General features: G+C 44.0%; 1 long non-coding RNA gene across 1 annotated transcript; it reads right to left on the reverse strand.

The window, feature by feature from the left end:
* Nucleotides 1-2194: 2194 nt before the first annotated feature.
* On the reverse strand, nucleotides 2195-4571 carry LOC144930119 (uncharacterized). Its single transcript, XR_013635210.1, has 2 exons — nucleotides 4019-4571; nucleotides 2195-2716 (listed from the first exon to the last, which is right to left on the reverse strand). It is a non-coding gene; the product is annotated as an uncharacterized LOC144930119 (long non-coding RNA).
* Between the last annotated feature and the right edge of the window lie 22524 nt (nucleotides 4572-27095).

Below are 27095 nucleotides of genomic sequence, written 5' to 3' on the forward strand. Positions count from 1 at the left end.
AACAAAGAAACATTGAGAATACAAGTAGAGAGAAAGCTCCTTTGGCATCTTTCATTTGAGGAGACAAAGAAACCCAATGCTTTGAGCTCTGTGGTGGATGCTGGCCAAAGACTGGCCAGCCATGCTGGAAGAACAACTGTGGTGAGAATATTATTCTGAACAAAAGACTTTAGTGTGTTAAGTTAGGTTTTAGTCTTAGAAGTGTATTTTTATTTGTGTTCGTCTGTAACCATTTGTATCCCAATTCCTTCTACTTTAGATTACTTAAATATCTGTTTTTTATTAATAACAATCTTATTTGTTACACAACCATCTCAGGGCAGTGTTTCAAACTGAAGACTAAAATCCTCAGCCAAACTAACAGGCTGGTGCTGTGTACCTCTAGAAAAAGAAGCAGCCAAGGCTTTGAGTATGCTACAGTGCAAAGCCCTGAGCACTGAAGAGGAGGCGATTTTGGATACACTCAGGACTGGAGGTCACCTTGCAAGGTAGATCCAGGCTGGTGGAAGCCAAGGTGAGATCACTGTGCTGTAAGCAGGCTGCTGGTGGCAGGGCTCTGAGCCAAATCTACACAGCACAGAAGCACCCACGGTTACAGGGCAGGCAGGGACACAACCCCTTCCTGGGTATGGTTGAACTGCCAAAGTGTCACAGTATTAGCACTGAGTCTTGACCATTGTATGATATTTGTCTTACATTCCTCCATGGCAGTTTTGAATAAGAAACCTGAATTTAATATTGTCTCAGAAGAGCTGGATTCTTAACTTTGCTTTTTTTGCTTCTCTGTGCTTTGGTAAAAAAAAAGAAAACCCAAGAAACCTCCTAGGGGAAACAATGTTTTTTAAAAATAAATCAATGGTGAAATTGTATAGGAAGCTATAAAACATGAGGTTTCATCATGTCAAGGCTAAACAGGTTTCAGAGACTCAATTTTCCTCAAGACAACAAAGTCTTCACATGATCAAGGCTACTCTATACAGCCTTGAAGAAAAGCCCTTCCTCTGCCTGTTCATTTAGAAAACGTAATATAATATAGAGAATAAAGAGCCCCATCTCTCTTCCTTCCCCTGCTCCCCTTTTCTTTTCTTCATTTTACAACCAAGAAGCTAATGAAATACCTTGCTTTCTTTTCACCCAAGATGACTTTTGGGACCATACAGGCAGCAGTAAGACAGAAGGGATTCAGAGCAGAAGGTACCTGCCTCTCTTGGAGCCTCACAGCTCTCTGGAGAGCTTTCAAAGAGCACATGACTTACAAAGGGAAACAGACAAGCTGGGGAATACAAATATTTTGACTAGTTTCCTGGAAGGACAGGAGGAGCTTTTGTCTGCCTGCCCTCTTCTCTCTCTGGTGGAGGATTTGAATTCTTAGTCTCCTTCCCTGGGACTTTCCTATTTTCAGGGACACATAACTGTTTTACCTGAGAGTAAACATCTACAACCAGTCCCTTTCTTCCCACTGCCTAGACCTGCAGTGCTGCCAAGTTTTACACACCTCATGTGAGATTGGTGCTATTGACTCTCCCTCCCCATCACACCTGCTCACTTGCATGCTGTATTCTTATGCATCCACTGAAGCTGCAGGCAACCAGGGTTATCCCTCACTTCCTCCTCTTCACTACCAGGGCTCAACATTGCTGGATTAAAACCAGCCTGCTACTTTCTCTGCTCCCACTCAGTCTGGGAGCATATGTAACTCTGTGTGCAAATTAGTGATATACAGGTAAGTCAGGTGTCATTTGATCTGTAAAAATCCACAGAATCATAATGATAATGGTGTCACCTTCTGTGGACTGGTGTGGGGACTGCCTCCCTTCCCCCTAAATCCCAGTTCTCTCCATTGGAGGAAATGTTGATAATGTCATCAGAAAAGGGTCAAGTTTGGTACCATTTGAAAGCCCTTTCTCCTGCAAACACCATGGTACCTAACACAACAAACCTAGAACAATTACATTGCTATATATTCAAAAATGTATAAAAAGTTTAAAAAAAATCAACTTTATTATAAACACAGGCATGTGTAACGTACAGCCCTCACAAAAGTTAAATTGTGGTCTGCAACTGACAGTACTGTGTCAGTTAATGCTCACAACACGAAACCTGATTAATGTTTTGAATGTCACAGATTACTATACATGGAAGGAGTGCCTCAAGCTGATTTGCCATCATTGGCAGAAAAGAAACAGGTCAGCAGTATTGGTTATCAGCTTTGTTTATTATGCCACAATATTTCTTCTTTGAACAGCGAACTGAAGTGTTTGGAATCATTTCCTAAAAAGAGTACAGGACTTGAAAGAACAGTTCCACACATCCGGTGTACACTCCACCCTCACTGAACTCGTAGACAACTCAATTGCCTACAATGGAGAGCTGCAATATCACAGAACAGATCAAGCAATTCAATGAGCTTGAATCTGCAACAAAATCCACTTTCAGGATGGTGCAGCAATGCATGAAGATGGTTGAGTCTTTGCTGCTCTTTACTCAATCTGTTAGGACTGCTAATTAGAATTTGAACCTTTGCAGCACCTGAAGATTTGGTTAAATCTAAAGCAAAAAAGTATTTCACTAACTCTTCAGTGATGATTGCCTAGTGCCTCCCAGAAATAAGAGGCACAGAAAAGTCTGACCCAGACTCATGGCAAGAATTTCTAAAAGGAATTGGGTTGTTAAAAGGTCAACATTTCCCTTCTGTGCACTTGGTTCAGTTGAAGCCCTAGAACACAAAAAAAGAGCAGTTAAAGTTGTTGGAGTGGGTGGGTGGCTGGGCGGGCATAACCCAGCATCCAAATGCTCTTCCCGAGTTTTTCGCAACAGCCCCAGAACTCCATTGAATTTCAAACAAAACATTAAGCATGGGTGGGATGAATTCCTATGATGGGGTGTACAAACCTTAAGCTGGGCAACAGAGGGTTGAGGAGCTGGTCTGGTCACAGGAGGATCTGCCCAGCTGCATTTTCTGGATGTTTTCTAAATGGAGGGGGAGCTTAAAAGAGCACAGGACAGCTCAGTCAGCACCAGGGAGCAGACCTGCCCTTGTAGTTCCTGCAGAAATCCAGTAGGATCCCCGCACTGTCCTAAACTAAGCTTCAATTCAGAGCTGCTAGTCAACACAGAAGAGACAGCAAAACATCGGTTCATTAGGAGGGAGGGGATCCTCCTGTCTCCCTTCTGAGGGGACACATTGAAGGCTGTTGGCCAGGCCTTCATCATGCCTCTGGTGAGGCAGGGATGCAGTAGGAAGTAACCTAGGAAGTAGGGTAGGTGACATCCTGGCCCAGGGTGCACACCTGATTGGTTTCTGGGCAAGCAGGAGGAGGAATGGGAGGGCTCGGGTTCCCCTACTACCAATCATGCATTTCAGTCTCCATAAATGTATGGGCTGCAGTCAAGATGAACATGCTAAACCTGTGCTCAAATACAAAGCAGAAAGTCAGAGTGAAGGTGACAGGGACTGTTAGAGAGGTAACTGCAGACAGATTATTGTTTGCTGGTCTCCTGATAGCGTCCAGATCTCAGTGTGATGTTGATCAAGGTGAGACTTTGAGAAAGTAAGAGCTCTCCATGAGAGTTCTCCATGGTACATGATCAATGTTCAAATGGAATGGAACAATGCATATGAGCCAGTTGAAAAGCAAACTATTCCACATCTTGTTTGGTCTTCCTAAGCCAGTATCTACTGACAGTGTGACCAGTATCTTATGCCCAAGGCCTTTCAGAGCAGCAGTCATAGATGGTATAGCTGAGGTACAAGCTCTAGCTAATCAGAAACTCACCAGCCAAATCTTAGCAGAACACTTCATTATGAGGCTACCGAGAAAATACTGGACCTATGAAAAAGGTCACCTAATGTCTGACAGGTATGCACAGGACTCAATTAAAAATATTACCAGAAAGAAGAGACTCTATGGTATTGCACTTGTCCAGTACAAAAATCATTGGCTCCACAGACATCTCCAATGTTATAATGAAGAAGCTACTGTCACATATTCCCACAAAGGATGAATTAAATGCATACCTTGCAGGAAAAATGCTCCAGCATTCAAATTGCTTGAAGAATTTTGTCATTGCAGGGCATGATGAAGTTGTTGCCTCTTACTGTTCAGTGGAGTTTCTTCATAGTTTCCCTAAGTTGTTAAGGATAAGTTAGTATATGTGACTCCATTTTGGTTTGGGGCCCACCATTGTCTAAAAGCAAGCACACCATGCACCAGGAGGAGTGTTCCTTAGATACTGCATTCCTGTGAACCTCCCCGCCCCCTTGTTACCAGCCTGTCTGTGACTCCGGTTTTTGTTCTTTGTCTGTTCCTAACTCCCTGCCTCCTGGCCTTGATGTGAGCCTCCCATCCTGATAAGAAAGGCTACTGGTGCATTGCTTTAGGACCATGTTGTGTAGTTGAAGTAATGGTTTAGCACAAGGAATGAACGTAGCAGAAATAGGTGGTAAATAAGGGAAGGGTTTGTCTATTGGCTAAGGTTTCCGATGCATGAGGGCAACATGCTTTGCTAAAAGGTATATAATCTCTGTATAACCTGCATTAGGGGTCCCCTCCTGATTAGCAGGGGGGCACCACGCTCAAGCGTAATAAACTTAGTATCTTTCGGAACTCGTTAGTTGTGGACTTTGTTCGTGTGCCTCAGCCTAGACTCGAACTGTGCGTGACCTATTGCGTATAATTCGTAGCAGTTCCTGTGTGTGACCTATCGGGTATAATTCGCAGCAGTTTGTGTGCGTGACCTGTCAGGTATAATTCGTAACAAAGTCAGCTGACATAGTTTCCCTAAGTCAGGCTAATGTAGTGCCCATCTTTAAAAAAGGGGAGAAGGAGGATCCTGGGAACTTCAGGCCAGTCAGCCTCACTTCAGTCCCTGGAAAAATCATGGGGCAGGTCCTCAAGGAATCAATTCTGAAGCACTTAGAGGAGAGGAAAGTGATCAGGAACAGTCAGCATGGATTCACCAAGGGCAAGTCATGCTTGACTAATCTAATTGCCTTCTATGACGAGATAACTGGCTCTGTGGATGAGGGAAAAGCACTGGACGTGTTGTTCCTTGACTTTAGCAAAGCTTTTGATACAGTCTCCCACAGTATTCTTGCCAGCAAGTTAAAGAAGTATGGGCTGGATGAATGGACTATAAGGTGGATAGAAAGCTGGCTAGATTGTTGGGCTCAATGGGTACTGATCAATGGCTCCATGTCTAGTTGGCAGCCGGTATCAAGTGGAGTGCCCCAAGGGTTGGTCCTGGGGCCAGTTTTGTTCAATATCTTCATTAATGATCTGGAGGATGGTGTGGATTGCACCCTCAGCAAGTTTGCAGATGACACTAAACTGGGAGGAGTGGTAGATACGCTGGCGGGTAGGGATAGGATACAGAGGGACCTAGACAAATTGGAGGATTGGGCCAAAAGAAATCTGATGAGGTTCAACAAGGACAAGTGCAGAGTTCTGCACTTAGGACGGAAGAATCCAATGCACCCCTACAGACTAGGGACCGAATGGCTCGGCAGCAGTTCTGTGGAAAAGGACCTAGTGGTTACAGTGGACGAGAAGCTGGATATGAGTCAACAGTGTGCCCTTGTTGCCAAGGCCAATGGCATATAAGTAGGGGCATTGCCAGTAGATCGAGGGACGTGATCGTTCCCCTCTATTCAACACTGGTGAGGCCTCATCTGGAGTACTGTGTCCAGTTTTGGGCCCCACACTACAAGAAGGATGTGGAAAAATTGGAAAGAGTCCAGCGGAGGGCAACAAAAATGATTAGGGGACTGGAACACATGAGTTATGAGGAGAGGCTGAGGGAACTGGGGATGTTTAGTCTACGGAAGAGAAGAATGAGGGGGGATTTGATAGCTGCTTTCAACTACCTGAAAGGGGGTTCCAAAGAGGATGCCTCTAGACTGTTCTCAGTGGTAGCAGATGACAGAACAAGGAGTAATGGTCTCAAGTTGCAGTGGGGGAGGTTTATATTGGATATTAGGAAAAACTTTTTCACTAGGAGGGTGGTGAAACACTGGAATGCGTTACCTAGGGAGGTGGTAGAATCTCCTTCCTTAGAGGTTTTTAAGGTCAGGCTTGACAAAGCCCTGGCTGGGATGATTTAATTGGGGATCGGTCCTGCTTTGAGCAGGGGGTTGAACTAGATGACCTCCTGAAGTCCCTTCCAACCCTGATATTCTATAATTCTATGACACTAAAATGATCTTACATGTCATCAATACCACAAAGAGAGGAGCTACTAAACTCTAGATTTTTGCACAAGACACAGATGTTTTAGTGCGGTCTATGAAACGCTACCCAAGACTTCGTCAAGATTCTGTTTTTGTGCCTGCTGCTGGGGAACATCTTTGCTGTATATTCCTAAGAGATACATTCCTATTACTTGGACTATTAAAATATCACTGCACTGCCAGGTTTCCACACCCTTTCAGGATGTGACACAACTGGAAGATTGGCTGAAAGACCAAAGTTATCTTACTGGAAAGCATTTGATTCAGCGTCAAAAGACTCTCTTCTCACTCTGAAGGTGCCCAGAATGGCTGATACAGTTACCAACGGTGTCATAAAGGCACTAGAGGCAATCACATGCCAAGTTTACTATTTGAAGACCAACATTACAACACTTGCAGAGCTATGTTGGTGGATGTTCTCCAAAAAGCAGACAACTGGAGAAAAATTGCCACCACCAAGACGTGCATTTAAATCTACCGTCAAGAGGGCAAATTATTAAGCAATAGAATGGCTCTGGGATGATTGTGCACATCCAAAACTACCCTCCCCTACTGGGCATGGATAGGTCTTGGAATGCGTGAAGTACCATGTGCTCCCGAATCAATCCTTTAGTTAATCAAATGCTTGTGCACAAAGACCAGATGCTCCCCACCATGCCAGTATTTGATTAGCTGCGTGCCTTGTACAGCGATGTGAGACTGCGACACAGGCAAGGATCAGTGTGACAATGTGTCTAGTAGTGCTTTCCTGGATGGAGATAGGTTTCAGAGTGGTAGCCATGTTAGTCTGTATCAGTAAAAACAACTACGAGTTCTTGTGGCACCTTAGAGACTAACAAATTTATTTGGGCTTAAGCTTTCATGGGATAACACCCACTTAATCAGGAGTGGAAAATACAGTAGGCAGGTATAAATACACAGCACATGAAAAGATGGGAGTTGCCTTACCGAGTGGGGAGTCAGTGCTAATAAGGTCAATTCAATCAAGGTGGATCTGGCTCATTCCCAGCAGTTGACAAAAAGGTGAGTATCAACAGAGGGGAAATTATTTTTTGTAGTGACCCAGCCACTTCCAGTCTTTATTCAGGCCTAATTTGATGGTGTCAAATTTGCAAAATAATTCCAGTTCTGCAGTTTCTTGTTGAAGTCTGTTTTTAGAGGTTTTTTTTTTTGTTGACGAATGGCCACTTTTAAGTCCGTTATTGAGTGTCCAGGGAGATTGAAGTGCTCTCCTACTGGTTTTTGAATGTTAAAATTCTTGATGTCTGATTTGTGTCCATTTATTCTTTTGCATAGAGACTGTCCGGTTTGGCCAATGTGCATGGCAGAGGGACATTGCTGGCACATACAATATTGGTAGATGTGCAGGTGAATGAGCCCTTGATGGTGTGGCTGATGTGGTTGGGTCCTATGATGGTGTCCCTTGAATAGATATGTAAACAGAGTTGGCAAAGGGGTTTGTTGCAGGGGTTGGTTCCTGGGTTAGTGTTTCTGTTTTGTTGTGTGTAGTTGCTGGTGAGTATTTGCTTCAGGTTGGGGGGCTGTCTATAAGCGAGGAGTGGCCTGTCTCCCAAGGTCTGAGAGTGTGAGGGATCATCCCTCAGGATAGGTTGTAGATCCTTGATGATGTGCTGGAGAGGTTTTAGTTGGGGGCTGTAGGTGACGGCTAGTGGCATTCTGTTACTTTCTTTGTTGGGCCTGTCCTGTAGTAGGGGACTTCTGGGTACCCTTCTGGCTCTGTCAGTCTGTTTCTTCACTTCCCCAGGTGGGTATTGTAGTTTTAAGAATGCCTGATAGAGATCCTGTAGGTGTTTTGCTCCAATCCCTCAGACAGAGACAATGCGGTTGTATCTTAGGGCTTGGCTGTAGACAAGGATCATCTGATGTGGTCTGGATGAAAGCTGGAGGCATGTAGGTAAGTATAGCGGTCAGTAGGTTTCCGGTATACCGTGGTGTTTATGTGACCATTGCTTATTAGCACTGTAGTGTCCAGGAAGTGGATCTCTTGTGTGGGTCAAGAGGCTGAGGTTGATGGTGGGTTGAATTGTTGAAATCCTGGTGGAATTCCTCAAGGGCTTCCTTCACATGGGTCCAGATGATGAAAATGTCATCAATGTAGCACAAGTAGAGTAGGGGCGCTAGGGGACGAGAGCTGAGGAAGCATTGTTCTAAGTCAGCCATAAAAATGTTGGCATACTGTGGGGGCATGCAGGTACCCATAGAAGTGCCACTGACTTGAAGGTATAAATAATCCCCAGATCTGAAATAGTTGTGGGTGAGGACAAAGTCAAAGCTCAGCCAACAGGTTTGCTGTGTCATTATTGGGGATACCGTTCCTAACAGCCTGTAGTTCATCTTTGTGTGGAATGTTGGTGTAGAGGGCTTCTACATCCATAGTGGCTAGGATGGTGTTTTCTGGAAGATCAATGGATTGTAGTTTCCTCAGGAAGTCAGTGGTGTCTTGAAGATAGCTGGGAGTGCTGGTAGCGTAAGGCCTGAGGAAAGAGTCCACATAGCCAGACAATCCTGCAGTCAGGGTGTCAATGCCCAAGACGATGGGGTGTCCAGGATTCCCAGTTTTATGGACCTTGGGTAGCAGATAGAATACCCCTTGTTGCTGCTCTAGGGGTGTGTCTGTGTAGATTTGTTCCTGTGCTTCTTCAGGGAGTTTCTTGAGAAGATGGTGCAGTTTCTTTTGGTACCCCGCAGTGGGATCAGAGGGTAATGGCCTGTAGAATGTGGTGTCAGAGAGTTGCCTAGCAGCCTCTTGTTCATACCCTGACTACAGCACCAGCCTTTTTGATTATAATGTCAGAGTGGTTTCTGAGGCTGTGGATGGAGTTGTGTTCTGCATGGCTGAGGTTATGGGGCAAATGATGCTGCTTTTCCACAGTTTCAGTTCATGCACATCAGCGGAAACACTATGTAGAAGTCCAGTCTGTGGTTTCAACCATCAGGAGGAGTCCATGCAGAATCCCAACCAACTCTACAAGATGAAGAAGGTTTCTGTGGGTTAGTGTGCTGTTCAGTGGTGTGGAGGAAATATTCCTTGAGTCAGAGATGGAGAAATTAGGATTCCAGGTCACTGCAGAAGTGTATCATGTTCATGGGGATGGTGGGGCAGAAGGAGAGGCCCTGAGATAGCCTAGCAGAAGAGTCTGTCCTAAGAGTATAGATAAACAATATTTTTGGGTGAGTTAAGGGTACCACTGTTGTGGCCCCTTGTGGCATGTAGGAGTTTAGATACTTTAGTGTCCCCTTTCCTCTGTAGAGAAGCAAAGTTGTAAATGGCTTGTCTAGTTTTTTTAAAGTCCAGCCACAAGGAAGTTTGTGTGGAAGGTTGTTTTTTTATGAGAGTCTCCAGTTTTGAGAGCTCATTCTTGATCTTTTCCTGTTTGCTGTATCGGATGTTGATCTGGAGGTTCTGCAGTTTCTTTGAGAGTGTGTGGCACAATCTCTCACCATAGTCTGTGTGGTATGTTGATTGTAATGGATTTTTTACCTTCAGTCCTTTTGGTATGATGTCCATCTGTTTGCATTTGGAAAGGAAGATGATGTCTGTCTGTATTTGCATGAGTTTTTTCATGAAGTTGATGGATTTCCACTTCATATGGCTCAATTCAGTGCCTTGCTTGGTAGCCGTGTTAGTCTGTATCAGCAAAAACAATGAGGAACCCTTGTGGCACCTTAGAGACTAACAAGTTTATTTGGGCATAAGCTTTTGTGGGATATAAAGCTGTTAAATGCTTACACTCCATCAGATGCATGGAGTGGAAAATACAGTAAGCAGGTATAAATATACAGCACATGAAAAGATGTGAGTTGCCTTACCAAGTTGGGGGTCAGTGCTAACAAGGCCAATTCAATTAGGGTGGATGTGGCCCATTCTCAAAAGTTGACAAGAATGGGTGAATATCCCCAGAGGGAAAATTATTTGTTGTAGTGACCCAGCCACTCCCAGTCTTGACACCATCTTATTAGGCCTGAATAAAGACTGCGAGTGGCAGGGTCACTACAAAAAATAAAATTTTCCCTCTGGGGATATTCACCCATTCTTGTCAACTGTTGGGAATGGGCTACATCCACCTGATAGGACAGACAACCAGGGGTGGCAGGCTTGTATAAGCCACGGAATGAGATTTAACTCCATTATGCTCCCAGATTAAGTGCTCCATATTCTATCTAGACCCAAGCCAACGATCAGAGCTTCCAGCCGAACAGGGAGGTGGACACAGAAGAATCCATTAGTCTACAGGGGCGATGAGTCATTTAGGCCCTCTGGGCCCGTGCTCCAGCAATATTCAGGGCCTGGGGGCCCAACTCCACCAATGTTCACAGCTGGGTCTCTCCACCGGCTCCGCCTGCCGCCCTCACACGCCTTCCCCAGAGCATACCTGCCTGTGCCCTGGACAGCTGCCCTGCCACTCCGCTGCGCTCCCTTGCTGGCCGCTGCTGGCTACAACAAAGGGAGCAGCGCTGGCGACAGGCTGAGGAGGCTGCTGTGCCTGTGGAGGGAGGGCGGGGCAGCTCTCCAACCCAGCACTCACCGGGAGACAACTCAGAGGGGGCTTCCTGGAGTCTTGTCCCCTTGCCTGCGGTCACCACTTCTTCCCCACTCTGGGGAAGGGGCAGCCCCATCAAACAACGATGAAAAGGGTTTGCTGCCTCCTGAAGAACATCGCAAAAGAAGGGGCTACATTTTGTTTTAATTTTAGAAAGTATTTGCTTTTGAGGGTTATTGATCCAAGAGTACTTGGTTGTTTCCGTATTCAAAAGAGTATTAATGAAGTTGATATTCTTAGTGATATTGTGCAATATAGGGAAACCGTTAAATTCTTACAGTCCATTTTTACACTATTTAAAAAAATATCTATCAGCTTACAAGGCAGGTGTGTGTGTGTGGTGGTGGTGGTGGGGGGGGGGGGGCAGGACTTGGACCCGTTCTGGGCATCACCAAAAATTAACAAGCCTGCCACCCCGGTTGTCTATCCTACCAGATGAATGTGGGGGGAGACAGAATGGGGAACACAGGGCATGATGGATTCACAGAGCAAAATGGGAGGAATGTAGGGAACGGAATGCAGACGAGAGACAGAGGCAGAATGAAAGGTAGTTCACAGTGGAAGGAGTCATTTTGATCTACTTAAAACACATTGCTCAGTTCTAACTTATCCTGAATGTCTACAGTTAAGACCTCAATATAGTCATAGACACTCAAATGAAAAAAACCTCCTATCAATGTGGCGTGATGATCACAGAAAAAGAAAAGGAGAGGAAACAGACAGAATGGCTACCCAACAGGATAGAAAATACCCTAATGCCATTATATAAATTAGCTGTATCCTCTCCTCTGGAATTCTGTGTTCTGTGCTGGCCACCTGATATTTAAGGTACTACCAATATACAGGAGGTCCAAAGATAGAATATAGAAAGAGTCAAAGTGGATAGTACTGCTTCTAGTGGGAAGATTTCACAAGATCAGCCATCAGGTTAGCATCTTATTATTTTTCCCCTGATGTTCTTTTGCATATTCATAATTCAGAAAATACTCTATACCTTCACAATAGTCATTTTTGTTGTGTAATAAGCTATGATATTTTCCTGATTTAATCTTCACACAACATACATTTTCCAGTTTCCAAAATTTAGTTTCAGAGACAGCCACTGACATTCCCCTTCCCCCCCACCAAAATATCCCTGAGCTGACAGAATGCAACAGTAGGAGGGATGGATTCAGCTGGCAGTTACTTCCTGGCATGCAATTTTAATTAAGGAGTCAGCGTGTATGCAGCAGAAGCCACAGGAGTCAGTAGCTAAGAACGACTAGGAAAGTTTCCATGGATAAAAAGGTAAGAGAAAGGGACAATGAAACTGTATGTCAGGAGGCTAATGGAATGTTTACATCCTACTTTACTCCAAATAAATCTTATTTCCAAGGGGAAAACAGACATAAATTGCTGTGGTCAAAGACTGCTCAAAAAATACCTACTTTGTGGAGTTCAGTCACAGATCTATTATTGACTCAAGGTAATTCAGCATAAAGGCAGGATCTATTTGTCAGACAGGGTTCTGCGTTTATACTAGGTTGCACATCAACACAATGAGGGGTTTTTCTGATTGGGAACATTCCATTCCCAGTGATTATGCCTGTCATTTAACAGCTAAATTAATTCAGGCATAAGAAGCGGAAGTCACTTGTCCAAAGAACTGTAATACCTTAGCATGTGATATCAGTTAGTATATTTAATCAGCTCCAAACAGAAGCTTCCTTTCTCTTGGACTATAGTTATTACCTATCACAAGAATGTGGCTTTAAATCATTACTAGTGATTTTCAAAACTACATTGTTTTTCTTGGCATAATGAATCAGAGCCAATCAACAGGATAGAGAGGCTGATTCATATCCTGAATTTCCAACAACCATTATTAATCGTACAAACATCCTTCCTAAGAGGTACTGCAAAATCCTGCTGCAGAAATCTCACTGCCGGCAGTTTTCTCCACTGGTAAAATGTTCAGACATACCACCGAAAAGTAAGGGATGGAGTTCATGCACCTGTCTTGTTTTATAACTTCACACATCAATCTGAAGGAACTTGGACTAAAAATAATTTGTGAAAGAAAAATAAATTAATGTGATATGACTTAAAATGAGAGCCATGAGTTCTGGGGAGAAAAGAACTGATGAGATAGTCTTCCTGTCTGTGTCACTTTCACTTGTTAAGAGCTCTCCAGCTACCAGCATAATTTATGTCTATAGTGAAATAAACTGTAGGGTAAATATTAGGGAAACAAGATAGTTACACAATTGTATTAAGAAAAAATGAGATTTCTCAGACTGACAGTTTCTTTCATATAAAAGCATTTTAATGTTCTCCTTTAGTGTCACAAAAGTATTAAAATACAATTTCATAGTGTTTTGTCTGCAGTTGCAGCAGCTATTTTCTTTTTTACTTGTAGAGCAATTAGTAATGAGTCTCCTCCCTCCTTCTGTTTAAATGCCCTTACCAATCAGAATCAGTTGAGTGATGTTCAGAACCAGATGCCACAATGTGGTTTTGAATATTGCCCATTCACTACATTTCTCATGTCTGATTTCTGGAACTGGAGCAAACTAAAAAGATTTCCTATACTGAAGGCTGTGATGCATCACTTAGATGAACAAAGTTACTGGACCACATTGTTGAGGCAAACATACAGGCATAATTTTGTCTGCTGCTTCCCAAAGGGCCTCCCTGATTCTCTGTAAATCCCTGGCTCAGGATGCTCTAATTTGCACTGGCTGGCAATGGCCCTGTAAGGGACCATATGCCAGTTGAAAATTGCCAGAGCGCATTGAACTGCAGCCACTCCTCCTCCCTACTCTCCTCATCCACAACATGCATGCTGCAGAAAAAAGAAGGTGTAAGAGCTAACTTACCAGCATTATGCCCCCTGGGGAATTCACAGTAAGGAACTTTCTCTGTAATGGCTGCTCTAGGCCAGAGTAGGGCCAATGTTTCCTGTCTGCTCAATGACCCCCCTGCTGTCACCCAGATAGCGTGCAAGAGAATGCTGTCTGAGTCAAGTGCGGTGGGGACAAAAGCCAGACCGGGAGACGTGAAAAGAGTAGATTGGGACAAGGAATGGGACCGGACTGTAATAAAGAGTAAGAGAAACCAGGACTGGTTTGGCAAGGGGACTGGGAGCCGGGGTTGGGGGTTGAGGAGTGAAACAAGGGTGTCTGAAAGCCAGTGAGAGAAAGAAGGGGGACCCAAGTCAGTTGGTTGGAGGGAGCAGGGGCGACACTAAGACTGGATGAGGAGCTAAGGGGTAGTGGGACTAGGAACCAGCATGAAGGGAAGCATAGGCAGTGAGGAGAGGAAACAGATCTAACGAGATGGAGAACTGGGACTAACTTGGCAAAGGGACTGGGACAAGGACCAGGAAAGGAGTAGAGAGAAAGATTCAGATAAGGTGAGAAGCCCAGGAAGGGAGCCTATGACTGGCAGCCAGTGGGAAGGATGTGGAGAGATAGATCGGACAAGGAGCTGGTTGGGGAAAACTCGGACTGGCTGGGTCGCTGGGGTTTGGATAGCAAGCCTGGAGTGGGTAAATAGAACTGGATGGGCAAGGAGACTAGAACTGGGATGAGAAAACTGAGAAATGAAGACTGGGAAGGCAACGAGAATAGGACTGGGACAAGAAGCTACTGGTGGGGAAGAGGCAAGACTGGGGATGTGGACAGGTTGGAGGGGTAGGGGAGAAGGAGTCAAGCTTGGGGCGGGGAGGGGAGGGGAAAATGGGCAGGAGAGTCTGTATTCACTAAGGAACACTCCCCTCCAAAGCCTGGAGCAAAACTCAGTTCCATTGCAGTCAGCAGACACCTGTCCATGGCAAAGTGAGTCTCTCATCTCCCTCTAGTGCTGGTCCACATAGAAGATGACAATCCATAACGGCTACTGGTTATTCTGTTAGCTCAAGTGGCAGAAGTCTCTGTGGTGGATCTAAAGGTTCCAACCTTCCTGATGAACCATGTAGTGAGCCAATATGATGCCACATCATGGAATCTCTGGTTTTTTCAGTGAACTTTTTTTGTTAAGCCTAGGAAAGTACAAAATACTGTTCTAGGAACATTAAGATTGCAAAGTGCAAATAAAGTGAAAAGTTAGGAAACACCAGAATTATGATTATCTGTGCAACCTTAATTCTACCCCCTTATGCATATATACTATGGTACAGTCATAATTACACAATCATGTATTATTTTGTCAAGTTTGCTACCTTAAAATATTTTAACGTAATTTGTATAATATCATGAAAGCAGTTGTTAGAAACCCTTTATTTAGATTGCCTACAACTTTCCATTTTAAAAGATTCCTGCAAGCTTTTCTCTGAGAAACATTAAACACCTACATTGTTAGCAGTAGGCCTTTCATATTCAGCTGAGGAAAAGCCGTCAGACTCCAGAAGTGACTCTTCTTTGTCACGTGAAATTCCATTCACATTTAGCTGAGTTGTAAAGAATTAAAAAAAGTTACCATCTCCCTTCTCTCACTTGTGTGCTGGTGCAACCTCAATTTCACTTTCATGCATATGCATTATGATACAGTCTTTAATTACACCACCACAAACTACTTTTTCTCTAGGATCCTACTTCATTCAGCACATTGGATGAATGCAGAAATAGGCCAAATTACGGTTTCACAGGCAACCATAAATCTGGCATTTCGTAACTTTTGAGCATTTGATTTTGTAACTTAAATAACATTCATTTAACATACTGCTTATGCAAGTATATGAAATGAAATAATAAAATTGAAAGTATGAAATTATACTGGGTTTGTTCAGTGACTAGGAGAGAACCGCACAAAGAGGAGTAGACAAAAAAAATGGAGCAGGGGGGAGTAGAAATGAAAATCACACAGAGAGACTGTTAAAGAGGAACAGGGGGAAGGAGGAAAATATCTGGCTTCAAGACAAAGCTTGATAAATTTATGGAGGAGATGATATGATGGGCTAGCCTAATTTTGGCAATTAATTGATCTTCTACTACTAGCGGAAGATATGCCCAATGGCCTGTGATGGGATGTTAGATGGGGAGGGATCTGAATTACTACAGAGAATTCTTTCCTGGGTTTGTGGCTGGTGAGTCTTGCCCACATGTTCAGGGTTTAGCTGATCCCCATATTTGGGGTCGGGAAGGAATTTTCCCCCAGGGCAGATTGGCAGAGGCCCTTGGGGTTTTTCGCCTTCCTCTGCAGCATGGGGCACGGGTCACTTGCTGGAGGATTCTCCACACCTTGAAGTCTTTAAACCATGATTTGAGGACTTCAATAGCTCAGACATAATTTAGGGGTTTGTTACAGGAGTTGGTGGGTGAGATTCCGTGGCCTGTATTGTGTAGGAGGTCAGACTAGACGATCATGATGGTCCCTTCTGACCTTAAAGTCTATGATTCTAATACAATGAAGAACCTGGAGTCTTTCCCTGTGGTAGGGAAAGGCTCCAGCTGCAGGGAGGCAGTAAGACACTGCACTGCTAAAAATAACAGCACAGATGAGGAGGCGCAGCTGGGGCGAGTAGAGAGCTGTGTAGGGTAGGCACTCCAGTGCACACCCACGCACTTCAGGCGTGTCTTTACTCTACTCACCTAAGCCTGGCCTCACCGTCTACACGGATATGTATACGCCCATGCTCTGGGGCTATATGCATTTATACATGACACAGCCAAAAGATGTACCCATCGCATATGCTTCTTTTGGTGGCATGTGGTGTATGTACATGTGTAGCCCGTAGCACAGGTATATATATAGCAGTGCAGATCGTGAGGTGTATAAAATTAAGGCATGCCTGAAGGGCATGGGTATGTACTAGAGTACTTACCTTACATGGCTCTCTAATCTCTCAAGACATGCCTCCCCCACTATGCTTCTATTTTAAGCTGTGTAGTGTCCTGCTGCCTCCCTGCTGCTGGAGCCTTTCTCTGCTGCAGGAAAAGACCGTCAGTGGGGAAAGGCTCTTGCAGGGGGAGCCCTTGAGGACAGGTTCTGGCAGCTCCCTGCTGCTGGAGCCTTTCCTCACCACAGCGAAACACTCCAGCAGCGGAGAAAGGGTCTGGCAGCTTCCCACTATTGGTGCCCTTCCCCTGCCACAGGGGGAGACTTTGGCAGTGAGGAAAGGCTCTGGAAGCATGAGGCTGTGGGGAAGTTTTCACAGGATCACAGAACATCCAGGGTTGGGAGCCGACCTCTCACTATAAGTCTAGAGCCAGTGGAGATTAGATAGGAGGCTGCTGGAGTCAAGAAAAGTAAAAGAAGGACAGTATTTATCAGGTAAAAAGCTGTAATGCTACCACTGGTAATAAATCTCAGAAGGAATCCCAGAGAAGGGTTCCTGATAGACTGCCTGCCCACATTTTCACCCCTTTTAATATGTTTACAATACTTACTGAAATACAGACAAAAAATATTCATTAAAACGTCCCTTTGAGAACCCTAGTAGCCATGTGGAGAACTCTTATGTTTATTTACATTTAGATTGACCTGAAAAGGCCTGCCCTTTAAATTCTTGTAAAATGTAGAACGCCAGTGCAAAAGGCATTTGCTCACATCCCCCACCACCAACTTACGCTTCCATCCTTATCTCCATTTTGAAGGGCCTGTCAGGCCATCCCACTTTCAAGCTCTGGTTTCATATGTACTCTCCTGGTAATTCTGAAATGTGTTTTTCGAGTCCTCTGACACAGGATGTGCTGAAGATTCTGTACAGCTTGTGCTAGTTGGTGTAGTAAATAGAAACAAATCTTAGTTTCCTGTGGACCCAATTCATTAAACCTTGACATATCATTTATAAAGGCTTTCCTTAGTGTTTTACCAGTATAAAGTGTAAAAATATTTTTTCAAGTTACACATTCAAAAAAAAAAAGAAAAAAGAAAAAAAAAAGAAACTGGTTGTCTGCTATGCAAAAGTGGCTTCTTTCTCAGACACCCCGAGGATGGCAAGAAACAGATCCAGCAAAGCACTTAAGCACAGACTTAATTTTAAGCACATGGTTTACTGGACTGGAGCCAGAGTCTTGTAGGATTGATGCCAATAATTAGCATTTTGATAACTACTGCAGCAAACTCTATATACAGTACTGCCTATTGGAAAAGGATTGGAGCCTATCTTCTGGCACCCTCATCCTGCTGGATCTGGTTTTGCCCTTACTGAGCTAGCTCACTCCCTGGCGTAATTCTGTCGGTAGCTCACTCCCTGGGGTAATTCTGTCGGTAGCTCTCTCACAGAATCCCGGGAACCAGTTTCCAACAGGATTAGTTGGTTTTTATTTTAAGCCTTCTTAACAAAACAAATCAAAGCCACACAGACTCCTCCCTCAAAGTCTGTGCAGGTTGAGCAGACTCTTCCCCAAGTCTGCCTCTCACACCAGTAACTCCAGCAATCCCAAAATTTCCTGGCTCTTACCTCAGAGCCTCCATAATAAAGGACTTTGCACTGTCTCCCTTCCATCTGTTTGGTTTCTAGAATAATTCCTCTCTGCTGTAGCTCCTGTCCATGGAGGCACAACTCCTGGCCCCTCTACTTTCTGGAGAGTGTGACAATCTCTACCCTCCACTTCCTGCTGCCCTCTTTCATGAGGACCCGACAGTTAAGTTTTCAGCTCTTTTCTCAGGTGCAGCAGATGGGGCTAATCAGCCAGTTAGCTCGCTGTAGGTCCGACTCCAGAGGAATGTTATCCCTTATACTGTCACTCTGCTACTTCTTAGAGAAACCCATACATTATTCATTCTAAAACACAAGCATTTACTTTATCGATATATTTTAAGGAAAGATATCAGCAATTTCCCCCCACTTTTAAATGCTGATTTTTATAGTGAAATTCTTGTTCTTTCTACAGTTTAACATTCAGGTAAGTAATAATCCAGTGATTCTCAAACTTTTGTACTGGTGACCCCTTTCACATAGCAAGCCTCTGAGTGCACCCCCTTTATAGATTAAAAACACTTTTTTATATATTTAATACCATTACAAATGCTGGAGGCAAAGCAGGGTTTGGGGTAGAGGCTGACAAATCGTGACCCCCCATGTAATAACCTCATGGCACCCTGAGGGGTCCCAACCCCCAGTTTGAGAAACCCTGTAATAATCCATTTCTTCCTTAAAAAATAAATAGCTGCATTTGATAAAGAAGGGGAGCGGAGAATGAAAAGAAGAACTAACATGCATCTTTTGGCCATTCTCTATGAGGTCAATCTTTTATTGCTACTTTTACAAGAATTCAGCCATATCTTGTTAGATAAGAAGCTCTAGTGATGAATTCCAGTGATGAATATATGATTGGTTCTTTTCCCCCATTATACAAATATTATTTGATTTTCATATCTGCCATTTACTCCCCCTAAATGCCACCATTTTCAATTAATATTTAGGATTCCACACCCCCCCACCTTTCCTTTTTGAAGTAAAAGGTCATTATGCAACCCAACTTCAGTTTAAATGGCTTGGAACAAAAATACCCCACAAAGAGAACTTTTAATGTATTTATAATGAAGCTCCTCCTTTGCCATGGCTCTGTGCTCATCCAGGGTAGTGCTATTTTTTAAGCTCTTTCCTGGACGATGGAGTTGCCAGTGTCACCGATATTGCTGGGTGAAATTCTATGGCCTGTGTTATACAAGACTTCGGAGCAGATGATCATAATTATCTCTTCTGGCCTTAAAAAAATCTATGAGATACCTTGATATTGTTTCCATCAAATGTTTGCCCGTATAAATCAGCCTGGAGTTCTAGGAGAAACCCATGGTTCACCCCTGTGGCAAAGCCTTTGGTTAGTCTTGGAATGGGACCAATTGCTTAAGCCATATTCTGAGGCTTGTTTCTTAAATTCTCTCTTGACTGCCCAGCTAATGAGGTCATTCAGGACAGCCCTTTCATAATGGTCTGGTTCCACCTGGGTAAGGTGCCTCTAAGGGATCTACATGCACCTGGGAGTGTGCTCCCCTGCTCGGGTAGACAGCCACACTAGCTAGCACACCAAAATAGAAGCGTGGCCACGGGTAGCATGAGCGACAGCTTGGGCTAGCCACCTGAGTACAAATCTGCCAATACCTCCTGCATATGTACTCGGGTGAATAGCCCAAGCCACTGCCGATGTGACGCCCCCAGCTACATGGCTATTTTTAGCATGCGAGTTCGGGAAGCATGCTCGCAGCTGCAGTGTAGACATGTCCTCAGAGATGCTTTGAGAGGACACCTCTTAAATAAGTTGCAACCAAAGCAAATGCTAACTATGGCGTTTTTACCACTATTTACAAGGCCAATGTCATGAAGCAAAACAAAAGAGAAATTAAAATGGAATATACAGAAACTGCATTACCAAAAACCGAGCTAGAGAATTAAATTGGGGTATTGGAAAGCTCCACTTTGGATAGATAAAAATTAAACTTCATAAGACTTACCAACACCAGACTCAGGAGCTGATATACATTCTCCTCTGAGTGAGCCCTCCAGGAACAACATTTGCTTATAGAGCTTCTGGCTCTGTCCCCTCTCTTCCACAGAGCGGAGAAAAAAGGTGTCTGCCTTTCCTTCTTCATATACAAATTGGGTCTTTAAAGACACTTTAGCCTTTGTTAATAACCAGCAACACCTGACTTCAAAATGTGCTTTGGGGATATTATATTACTGATCCAGCAGATCTTCACGACTGACCAGGAAATCTCAGCTCCTGGGCAGACACCATCATAAGAAGAGTTTCACCTTTGTGTGTGTGCGTTTTTCACATTGTGTGCTCTACACAATAGACGTCAGCCCTGAATAATGACATGAATCTAAAAGGTCCATATGACACACGCAGAAACCTTTCTTTGGGGATGGGAGAGAACATTCCAATAAACAACTGATGCTATGAAAACAAGCAAATGCTATTTTAAAAAACAGTGGCCTTAGTCAAAGCTGTTCTAAGTAATTTTAAATTTACAGGCTAAACGCATGCTGCTATCACATCACTGTAACACTATCCCTAACCATGACATCTGTGTAGCTCGAAAGCTCATCTCTTTCACCAACGGAAGTTGGTCCAATAAAAGATATTATCTCACCCACGTTGTCCCTCATAATGTCAACATCCAGGAAAAAATCTTTTTTCCTAGCCAAGAGCCAGAGATCTGCAGAGAATTTTGACAGGGTTTTGAGACGTCATTCCCTAATCTGGAGGGGTGAAGGAAATTGCTAAATTCTAGGTAACTTCTACACAGGCTCATTCTTTTGGTTTTTTCATTGGCTCTGTTCTCAGCTTAGGGTGACCAGATGACAAGAACAAAATGTCGGGACACATAGGGGGCAGCCACATGCTCACCGCCCCCCACGAAGGCCTGCTCTAGGTTTTTTGCCGCCCCGAGCAAAAAAAAAAAAAGCCGGAGTGCCACCGAAGCAAAATATAGGGACAAATGGCATCTCAACCGTACATCAGTCGGGATGCAGGACAAACAACTAAATATCGGACAGTCCTGATTTTATCGGGACGTCTGGTCACCCTATCTCAGATGTTAGAGCCTTGCTTATGCTGGTGATTTGTCCTGTCGCCATCTATTAATTGCCAGGTAGCCAGCTGCACCAGTGTAGCTTAGGCCTGGTCTACATGAGGGACTTGTATTGGTGCAGCTAGACCCTCTCTGTAACAAACTTTCTGGTACTTGGCATTGTCAGTGGCAAATAAGTCTATCATAGGGGTTACCCAATGCAGGAATATCAGTTTTATAATGGAGCTCCACAGCAACCACTCATGATTGGTTAGGGATTGTCTGCTCAGGAAGTGTGCCGGGTTGTTGCTGGCTTCTGGGTGATTGAAGCTGGTTGGCCCAGTGCCACTCATGCCCTGGCTGAGGTGGAGCTCTAAATGAGGGACCCCTATTACCCGCCCCGTGGTCATGCTCTGAAGTTAAAGGAGACAGGTCTCTACTTGATGCTGGAGAAAAGGAGTAGGATGGTATAGGTGAGGATGAGTAGATTTCTTTTTTCAGTGGTGGCACTGTGATATGATACCAGTATCTGCCCAGGAACTGGTCATTGCTTCAGTGCAGACAGTGTCTCCAGAGCAGACATAGAGTCCTCCAGGGTGTATCTCAGCCCTCTGTGAGACTCAGATATGGATATCAGTCCTGGGTCTCATTTCACCCTGTGCCTCTCTGTTTTGGTGGAAGCTCTGTCCTTGGGAGAATGATGTTACAAGCCCTTTTTCTGGGTCTGTCCTCCTGGGCTGGAGCCTTGTTTGCACTCTCTCTGTCTCTCAATGTTGCTCTTTTCCAGGAGAATAGCTACTGGTTTTATTGCTGAGGTTCCTGGTTACAAGATGGCCAGTGTGGAAGTTGCCAGTGTTGGCTTAGTTGACCTCTTTTTTGCCTTCTTTCCACTGCCTGATCCCTAGCTGCTTGAGGGAACACTGGCCAATGATGGATTTTATGGGCCTGCTCTGGTAGTTACCATCACCTCTGGATCCAAAGTGACTCACGTGGCCTGCTCTAGCAGGTATAACTTAAGCTGAGCTTCCCTTGATTTGCAGGCTCTTGTGGAGAATGACGTACACCCAGAACACCTACCTGGGATGTAGGTCTCCCTGAGGCAGAATATGCAAGATGGGCAGGACTTGAACCCTGATGCCTGCCATTAGACATGGTGGTTGGTGTGAAGCATGTCAGCCCACTATAAAGGAAGTGTGCGGATCTGCGGTTCCTTAACCCGTGTCTCCGGGCTCCCAGTTGGCTGCCATCTCCATGCTGCCATTCCACCCCTCTGGTAGCACAAGGAACAGCAGCCTAGGAGCCCTGTGGGCTCATGCTTCACTCATGGGGGAGGCCCTGATTGGTGGTGCCTACTGAGTCTCCCGATTGGCTTAGGCCTGATAGTTAGGGCCTGGAGGAAATACCTGGAGGCTGTCTGTGCAACTAGGTGGGTCCTGGCCCATGGTTGCAGATAGACCCCGCTATGTTTCCAGATACCTCACACTCCTGGCTCTGGGTTCCAAGTTCTCCTGTCTCACTTCTGGCCTCTTGTCCTGCTACTGATCCACTGCCCCAACCTCCATTGGGCCTTTGACTCAGCACAGCTCACCGACTCCAATCTGATCCTTTGGCATGACACCAGGGCGGATTTCAGCTACCAGCCTCAGCCCATGCCCCGCAATGGGGATCCCTGCAGAGAAGTGAGCTGGGGCAATCTTTTTTTTTAAAATGTCATATTTAAGGAAACATGAGTGTGAAGATGAATTTTCATCACAAAAAGTTGTTGAAAAACCTCTGTGAAGTCTCTTAGGAGAGTAGCGGGTCGGCCACTCCCGGGGTTCCATGGCTGCTATGGGGCAGTAAGAGGGAACCGAGGGAGGGTTGTGGCTGCTTTGCCCTTTATGCCCTTCCTCAGCAGCATGAGAAGGCACAGGGTATGTGCACATGTGGACACCACTGTTTCAGTGACTTCGATCCATACACACAAGGTGCATACGCACTTATCCTGGGCTTCATACTGACACATACTCAAGGAAGAATATTGTTTACACAGGGAAATAAATTCAGAATATAGTACACAGTTACCCTTAACTGCCTTTACTGCTGCTGGACCCATCATAGGAAATGTTCAGGTTCTCTACAAACTTCTCAGCTGGAGTCTTAACATATTTTAACTGATGGCTCTTCAAGCAGCATCTATATTCTCACCTTGGGGCAGTATGTCCAAATAATCAATATAGTATTCAGCTAGTGACAGATTGAATACTCAGACGCCACTATGATTAGGGACCCACCAAATTCACAGCCATGAAATCTGGTCTCCCCCCACAAAAACTGGTCTTTTGGGTGCTTTTACTCTATGCTATACAGATTTCACAGGGGAGACAAGTGTTTCTTAAATTGGGTGTCCTGATCCAAAAGGGAGTTGCGGGGGTGGGGTCACAAAATTATTTTAAGGGGGTCACAGTATTGCCACTCTTATTTCTGTGCGGCCTTCAGAGCTGGGTAGCCAGAGACCAGTGGCTGTTGGCCAAATGCCCAACTCTGAAGGCAGTGCCCTGCCAGCAGCAGTGCAGAAGTAAGGGTGGCAATGACATACCACGCCACCCAGAGAGTGGTGGCTGCTGACCCAGGGCCCAGCTCTGCAGGCAGTAGCACAGAAATAAGGGTGGAAATACCATACCATGCCAACCTTACTTCTGCGCAACTGATGGCGGCAGCTCTGCCTTCAGAGCTGGTCTCCCGGCCAGCAGCCACCACTCTCTGGCCGCCCAGCTCTGAAGGCAGTGCTGCTGCCAGCAGCAGCAAAAAAGTAAGGATCGCATTACCAGAATCCCCCCCACATATAATAACCTTGCAACCCCCCCACAATGCCTCTTTGGGTCAGGACCCTTACAATTACAGCACTGTGAAATTGCTGATTTAAATAGCTGAACTCATGAAATTTACAATTTTTAAAATCCTGTGACTGTGAAATTGACCAGAATGGACCATGAATTTAGTAGGGCCCTAACTATGATGTGTTTCTGTACAGAAGCATTCATACAGAAGCACCACAGAATCCATCTCACTCTCTTGCACTGTGTGCATGCAACTCCATGTGTGTTAAATAGGCTGCCTCACACTTTTATTTCTATGTAAAACCCATTCAAATTATCAGACTGTTAGGCCGGGGCAGGAATGTCCAGCTGCACTGACCCAACAAGCTCATTAGTTATTTGTTCTTGGAATGATACTCAATAGTGTGTGGTTACTGCACTTAAGAAGGGAAAAATCAAATACACAACTACAAAATGGGGAATAACTGGCTAGGCAGTAGTATTGTTCAAAAGGATCTGTGGGTTATAATGGATCACAAATTGAACATGAGTCAACAATGTGATGCAGGTGTAATAAAAGCTAATATTGTTTTGGGGTGTATTAACGGGAGTGTTGAATATAAAACCTGGGAGGTAATTCTCTTGGTTTACTCAGCTCTGATGAGGCCTCAACCAAAGTACCATGTCCAATTCTGGGCGCCACAATTAGGAAAGATGTGGACAAATTGGAGGAGAGCAACAAAAATGATAAAAAGTTTAGAAAACCTGATCTATGAAGAAAGGTTAAAAACACTGTTCAGTCTTGAGAAGACTGAGTGGGAGACAGTCTTCCTCTTCAGAGCTGTTATAAAGGACAGTGAGTAATTGTTCTCCATGTCCCTAAAGGTAGGACAAGAAGTATTCAGCTTAATTTGAAGCAAGGGAGATTTAGATTAGATATTAGGAGAAACTTTCTAACTATAAGGATAGTTAAGCTCTGGAGTAGGCTTCCAGGAAGTTTTTGGAATCCCCATCATTGGAGGTTTTTAAGAACAGGTTGAACAAATTTCTGTCAAAGATGAGCTAGGTTTATTTGGTCCTGTCTCCTGCCTGAGGAGAATGGACTAAATGATCTCTCGTGGTCCTTTCCAGCCCTACATTTTTAGGGTTCTTTGATTAATAATGGTGGCATTTAAGGACTGAAGCCGTGACATTTAGAGCTGGATTTGGATTTTGAACACCTAAAATTCCTGGGGTGTGTAGGCTTTTGGACAGTGTCTGTTGGATCCTGTATTTTGATTTATTGATTCCATGACAACCATGCAATCAATTCCAACAGTGTGCAGCTTTGACCTCATGGAAATTATACCATCTCCACAATCTGCCTATTAGTAACACAGCCCCCACTTGCTGCTCTTAGCGATTGTCTAATGATTTGCATCTTCCAAAGGTCTTGCAGGCATAAGCCTTTCATCTCTAGTATCCCGCCCAAGTTCCAGTTTGAGGAATTACCCTCTGCCCACCAACAGTCTCACTACATTTTCAAATGGATATGCTATTCTTCTTTCTGCTTTAATCAATTACGTAAGTGTTACTCTTTGCTGGTAAGAAGCTGCCATGTTCCACCTGGGCATTGGCTGCATTTCATTTGTGGGTAAAGTGATTGCTTCACCATATCGGGAGGCTGGTGTGACCTAATGACTACTGTTGGGCAAAAAATTTTCTACAAATTGCTTTTTATTTATTTATTTATTTATTTGCCAAAAAATGCATTTTGGGAGGGGCGGAAGGAGTTTTCTCAAAACTCCTGAATTTGGCAAATAGTTGCAATAGGAAAAATGTTCAAAAGAGTCAAAACATTTTGTTTCAACCAGTTCAAAACATTTCATTTTGAAATGTTTTGCTTTGAGTTTTTGAAATTAAAATGCCATTTCAAGACAAACTTGGACAACTGAAAAAAAGAAGGTGAAAAACACTCAAAAAGACTGAACTGAAAAAAACAATTAAATTTTTTTTCAGTCAGCTGACAAATATAGTTTTGTGTGTGTGTTTTTTTGATTAGATGAAAATATTTGTTTCAATTTGAATGAACCAGACCATATTTTTTAATTTTCTGTTTGGCCCCTGAACCAAAACCAATTATTTGCTCATGACTTGCCCTATCTCAGCAGCCAAGAATGTATATTAGACATATATGTTACTAACTTCAACAAATGTTTGCAGTGAAGGTTTCAGGCACTTGCCTAAAGGCTTTATAAATCCCAGAAATGTACAATTCTTTCTCCTGGATTTCCTTTTTCCATTACCGACTTGAAGATATTAATTCTAACACTAATAATACTTAGTAACTTTTTCTGTTAGTCTCCAGGATCATCTTACAAGAAAGTGAGTGGGAGTTTTGCCATTGTTACCAGAGGCAGCAGGATCAGATTCAGAGTTGGTACAGATAGATTCCCTCGGCCTTAGTTTTCCTAAAGACTTACAAAGTGAATCAGTGATAGGGTAGAGAAGAGAACCCCATGTTTCCTTGCTCACTGCCTTTCCTCTCCCCACTAGACTGCACAGCCGATAATGGTCTCTCTCTCTCTCTCTTTGGCTGAGTGTGAGCTGGCCAATAATTCAATAAGTAGGTTCTGGAGTTTAATTTATTAATGGGTAACTGAATATTGTTGCATATTTCAATTGCATAGTGTGAGTAGATAATGCCATGACAAATTAAAAAAAATTAAAAAACATCTTTCTCCAGTTTACCAGTCTTCATTACATTCTTATCATTTAGAGCCAACTATTCTTGACTATCACTAAGCAACTCGAAGCATGAAATTGGGGCAGAGATTGCCATTAAATCAGTGTTTGCATTTTATTCTGTTTCTCTTTTTTAAAAAACTGTGGGGAAGGCACTGGAAAATGTCAGTAAAGCAATGCACAAAGACCCTAATACATTTGCTGACCTTTATTCCCAGAGATGGGTTAGTAGTCATTATAATGCTGCAGATGCTCTCTTAAATAATTTAGATGCTGTTGCCTGTCTCTTGGAGACTGTGGACACTTCATCAAGCTCTATTAAAGCTCCCAAAGCAAGCATAA

This window comes from Lepidochelys kempii, chromosome 1 (assembly GCF_965140285.1).
Source record: "Lepidochelys kempii isolate rLepKem1 chromosome 1, rLepKem1.hap1, whole genome shotgun sequence".
NCBI classification, from domain to species: domain Eukaryota; kingdom Metazoa; phylum Chordata; order Testudines; family Cheloniidae; genus Lepidochelys; species Lepidochelys kempii.